Source organism: Lemur catta, chromosome X (genome assembly GCF_020740605.2).
Source record: "Lemur catta isolate mLemCat1 chromosome X, mLemCat1.pri, whole genome shotgun sequence".
Lineage (NCBI taxonomy): Eukaryota > Metazoa > Chordata > Mammalia > Primates > Lemuridae > Lemur > Lemur catta.
In genome coordinates, this window is record NC_059155.1 from 13,240,418 (window position 1) to 13,246,417 (window position 6,000).

The following is a 6,000-nucleotide window of genomic DNA, read 5'->3' on the forward strand; positions in this document are numbered from 1 at the left end:
AAACTTAGATCTACATCAAGGAAAGCATTAGAGAAGGAATAAATAAAAGTAAACAAAAACTTTTATTTACTTATTCTTAATTGAGCTAACAGATAACTGTTCAAAATAATAATAGCAAAAAGTATTAGATGATATATGCACATATATGTATATATATTTATGTATGCTTATGCATAAGTGAGATAAATGACAGTAATGATACAAGGGACCGGAGGGAAAAACAAGGAATATTTTGTTATTATAAGGTACTTGGACTGCATGTGAAGCAGTGGAGTGTTATTTGAAAATGACTTGAACTAATTGTAAAAGTGTATCGCAAGCTCTAGGGCAACAACGACAATGGAAAAAATGTTAAAAATTAAATTATTCTAATGGCACCATAAGGTGACATTCTTTTCAATGATTAATATCAAAAATTCCGGTTGCAAAACCCTATTTTTTCCTCTTATTACACTGGTATTTAAATTTATTGGAGCCATGACTAGGTCTATTTCTTTCTTTTTTGCCATCATAGAACATACTGCTACGAAACGTAGGCAACTATTTGAACCCGGGCATAGAATCCAGTCAGTGATTTAATGAAGGTAAAAAAATTGAAAAGGCCCAGTACTTTGTCCTCAGAGAAAAAATGTACTGACCCAATGTACTTAAACATATTCAGTCATTTATTCAACAAGTATTAATATAGATTAAGAGTGTACTATGTGCTGGGCTCTGTGGTAAACACTAGGAATACCATGGTAAGTTCTTGCTCTCAAAATCTCCCAATCTAGTGAGGAGAAGCACACAATAATAAAGTAATCAGGACCTGAGATGCCAGTCTCTGAGATCAGCTGCCCCTTGGTATACCCTTGGCAGGGCAGCCTTCCTGGAAGAAGGCTGGCAGTTCATAGTCAAGGAGCCCTGGGTGGTAGGCAGGCTGGAGGGGCTGCAGAGAGTCCTCAAAACAGAGGAACCCCATTGCCCTGTTCCTTGACAGGGCAGGAAGCTAGGCCAAAGAGGAGATGCAAGGCCACGTAGAACGAAGGGCTTTGCTAAGGAGTCAGTGTTGCAGCCCTTGACAAGGAGGGAGAGGGCTAGGGCTCTTCCCATGCTGCTGCCACTCCCTGGTGTTGATCACTAAATATTTTTGAATGAAAAAAATATTCAAGTAATCACACTAAAAAATGTAAAAAGGAACTGCGACAAGTGCTATGACACCTTAGAACAGCTGCATTGACCTAGTCAGGGGGATTAAGGAAGGCTTTCCTGAAAGGATTACTCAGAATGTGATCTGAAGGAGGAATGAGTTCGGTGAGAAAGGAAGGAAAAAGTGTTCCCTCCAAACCGACAAGTCAAAATATGCAAGGGCCCTGTATCAGGAAGGAGTGTGGTGACATGAAGGACTTAAAGACAAATGTGGCTGTAAGTGTGGAGAATGAGGAGGTTCAAGCTGAGCCTTGAACATAAACAAGTGCCAGATCATGCAAGGCCTTACAGGCCACATTAAGGAGCTTGGTGTTGATTTAATTTAAGAGTAATGGGAAGCCATAAAGGTTTCAAGCATGAGGATGATACGGAGTTCTTTATGAAAATACCATTCTGCCTACGGTCAGAATAGATTGGAGGGTAGCCAGAGCAGATCTGGGTAGATTAGGAAGTACTACACGGTTCTAGGAGAGAGGTGATGGTACAATGGTGATAAAGGAGATGGAAAGAAGTAGATAGATTGTGAATATTTTTAGGAAGTAAAATAAGCAGAATCTGACAAAACGCAGGTTTTTGTGGGGGGGGGGACAGGGAGGTATCAAAAGACCCCTGAGTACAACTGGAGAGAATGGTAAGGCAAGCCACTAAGATAGGGAAGGCTGGAAGAGGACCAGGTTTGGGGAGCAAGTTGAATCGGAGAGGCCTTTGAGGCATCCTATAAACAAGGTCAAGTAGGCAGTTGGGTACACTGTTCTGAAGGTCAGCTGACAGTTTTGAGATGAAAATATAGATTGGGGAGTTTATCTGTGTACAAGTGGTGACATAGCTATGGATATGAGCGGGCTTGCCCAGGGAGAGAGTATACAGCGAGATGGGAGAGAACTGAGGTCTGCGCCTCAGGAAAAGCCAGCATTTATATGGGAAAAGAAATTGTGACAATACATAGATTATTTCTCCACTTCTGGAATTCGGACTTCCTGAATTCTTTCTTTTGTTTTGCTACCCAATTACTTGGTACCATTAGAAAACCAACTCTCCCCTGTTTAAATCAACATTTCATTTATTGAAGGGGGTTGTGTCATTTTTTTGGGGGGGGTACTTTTACTTTTTACTAAATATCGTTAGGAAAATGGTAGCAAATATACACTACAATTGAGAATATGGCAGGAGAAGTTTAATTTGTTAGAATATTGAGCAAAAAATGTTGAACTAAGAGAGAGCTACTGTACTCTTCTGAGTGGTTTCTGCCATGGTAGGAAAAAATGGCCCCTTGACTATTGTGATCCTCAGGGTAGTCAAGGTCTTACATGCCTCTCCATTCTCTGAGAACAGAGCTATGCTTTCAAGTATACAGGCTTCTGGTCAATGACCCTGGCTCTGGGAGAAAGAGAGAGAAAGAAAAAGATAACAAGCAAGGGCTTCTCCCCCACCTTCTTTGCTCAATTCTATGTAGTGCATATTTTTATGCCCTTGGGAGGTGGAAGGGAGGAATGAGCTAATAATTTGGTTGATTAAATATTCTGACCTCTGAGTCAAAAAGTTACTCAACGATCCTTCTAGCTGGCGATGAGGAGGGTAGCATATTCAGAGTCAGGAGTCTGTTTCTCTGATAATGACTCATGTGCTGAGTGACCTTGGGTTAAACCATGCAAACTTCCTCCATTTCAACATCCGTAATACCACATGTACCCCCTATCTCTTGGGGTTGTTACGTGAGTCTGATGAGATCACAGATCTATCTGGAAGCATTCTTTAAACATCAGACATTATCATGCCAAGAAGTAAGCCATCCACTGCGAGCTAGTCTGTCTTGATTATAATTTCGTTACATTATACACGTATCAATTCCTGTTCTAATTTTCTTATTTCCAAATCATGTCTCCTCTGAAAATAAATGCTTCTGAGCTGTTGAGATATACACTAGCTGCTTCTACAACCACAACTAAATATCAAAATATCTAAATAAAACATTGTTATATTAATCAACAGTCCAGTTTACAAATGGAATTTCTAAAACAACAACAAAAAAACTAAAACCAAGATTAGTTTTTACCATAATATGAATAAAAGGGCCTTACTTAGCCCGCTGTGCCCTATGGTATCTTGTTCCCAACTAGCTCTTTGACCTCATCTTATACCGTCCCCACCCCCACCCTGCTTCCCTCACTCTGCTTCAGCCCTTTTAGCCTCCCTGCTGTTCCTTGAATAACCCAAGCATTGTCTTAGCCCAAGACCTTAGTGTTGCTGCTATTCACTTGGAATGCAGTTCATTCCTCCTGACATCCTTCACTTCATTCGGGTCTCAGCAGATGTGATGCACAGGCCTTTCCTAACTGCCCTATATAACTAATCTGAACACCCTATCTAAAGTAGCACATACCCCTCACACTTGCCACCCATGTGTCTGTCTTCCTCCTCTTAGGCTTGCTTTATAATTCGGAATAGAACTTACGACCACTTGACATCCTATATTTGGTTTTCTGTTTTCCTTTCAACAGGAATGTAAGCTCCATGAAAGCAGGATACTTTTGTCTGGTTTGTTCCACTGATGTATATTTAGCGTTTAGAATATAACCTGGCATATGGTGATAATGAAAACCCCCATCGATTTCTTAGCACAGCAGCCACCTGAGACCCCCACCCCTCACGGAAGACCCACATTAGCATATGACTAACCTAACACCTGGCCCATCAGCATATCATTAACCTAACATCTAGCACATCAGCATAACACTAAACCTATTACCTGGCACATCAGCATAACACTAAACCTATTACCTGGTGCAGGAACTAACCTAACCTGTTACCTGGCGGGCATTAGTCACCTGAGACCCCCTCCCCTTGGATCACCCCAACTTAATAAAAGTGGGAAAAATTGGGTAGACAGGCCTCAGAATTTGGTGGCGAGACCCCTCTGAGCCCGCCGGCGAATAAACCTTGATTCTCCGACTCTCCGTGTGCTGCTCGGTTTGTCCTCGGGACCACTGACTATCACACTTGCTGTAACAATGGTAGACACATGATAAATAGGTGTTGAATGAAAGAATGAAGGAACATATTCCTACTGCTCCTCTAGCTAGCAAAATCCTTTCTTTTTTTTTTTTTTTAATTTTTTATCTTTTAAAATATGAAATGCTTCACAAATTTGCGTGTCATCCTTGCGCAGGGGCCATGCTAATCTTCTCTGTATCGTTCCAATTTTAGCATATGTGCTGCCGAAGCGAGCACAGAAAATCCTTTCTAACACAGCACTTCGCAATCATGAACCTAAGGAATTAAAGTGGGACACTAAACAGCAAGATGCTTCTGTGTATATGATCATTTGGCAGATTTTGAAAAAAATGCGGGGAGTAACATCAAGATTGTACATGGTATTTTGACCTAACAAAAGCCCTTAATGCCATCAGCAGAACTAGGCTATGGCACTTTTAAATAAATCTGGCTACCTTGAAAATTCCTGCAGGTTCACAAGTTCCCCTATCATTAAAACAATATGGGGCTGTTGGCGGGAATTGCACACCTCATCTTGGTGTCACCAAATTAAGTGTGTTAGGGTCAGCTACAAGCTATAATTAGCATTAATTGTCAGGATAGATTCACTAATAACTAAATCCTGGAATATAATCAGACTACTGGCATTGAAACGGTTAGTTCATTGCAACACAAACCAGAGAATAGAGGTCACTGAAACTTACTGCTTGCTACCAATTGTGACCACAAATGGCACAGTTATCATCACAGAAGGCAGAAGCAAAATGTTGTGTACAAACTAAAACACAACATGGCTTATCTGTTGGTGGGAGGAATCTTAATTTTGTTGAAATTTGGGCATTTGGTTTTCTTAATGATCCTATGTCTGAAATCATATGACTACTTTACGGGAAGAGGAATTAGTCTGTCAGAGTATACCACTGAACTAACCAGAGGCCATAAAAACAATGAATAAAATATAGAAAGAAAAAAACAGAGCTAACCATTGGTTGTAGATGTAGTCATGATAGAACTGTTCTGATGAAGTCTGTTAAATCACATCAGAAAACTGAATGAAATAGGTTAGATTTTCAGTTACATTTCATTAAATGAAATGTTTTCTCATTATTTTTAAATTTTATAGGGCATGGCTTATTGATTTACTTCTACAGTTAATTAATTACTGCTTGCTTCTATCTTCCACTTTGTTTATAAGAAAGAAGTAATTAAAGTTTTTTTTTTTTTTAAGAGAGAGAAAGTCTAAATCTGGCACTCCAAGTAGAGTTCAGTGGCGTCATCATAGCTCACTCCTGCCTCAGCCTCCCCAGGAGGTGGGATTACAGGTGTGTACCACCAGGCCCAGCTAATTTTTCTACTTTTGGTAGAGACAGGGTCTTGCTCTTATTCAGGCTGGTCTTGAACTCCTGACCTCAAGCGATCCTCCTGCCTTGGCCTCCCAAAGTGCTAGGATTACAGGTATGAGCCACTGTGCCCGGACCAGAGTATTGAGATATTTCTACTTCCTTGTACATGCTCAAGGGTAGCCAGATCCCTAAGAAGTGAAGCCAATACTTGGAACTATTTCCTCACTTATTGGCAATGACCTGGGATGAGGTAAAACTCCTAGTATAGATTTCTTTTTCTTCGTCCTCTTCCCCCTCTATGTCATCTCACTTTCAACAACAATAAAGACATTTATTGATTGAATTTGTGTCTGACACTCCGCCAAGCATTAGGATTTTTAAAAACTTTTCTACATCTTACTTCCAAACCTCAAAACTCTAAGTGGTCCCACTTGGAAACAATAGCACATAAACTGTCTTTGTATTTAGAAATCAGAAA

General features: G+C 40.3%; 1 non-coding gene across 1 annotated transcript; it reads right to left on the minus strand.

The window, feature by feature from the left end:
• Window positions 1-4,309: 4,309 nt before the first annotated feature.
• LOC123628930 lies at window positions 4,310-4,416 on the minus strand. Its single transcript, XR_006731810.1, has one exon. It is a non-coding gene; the product is annotated as a U6 spliceosomal RNA (small nuclear RNA).
• Window positions 4,417-6,000: the final 1,584 nt, after the last annotated feature.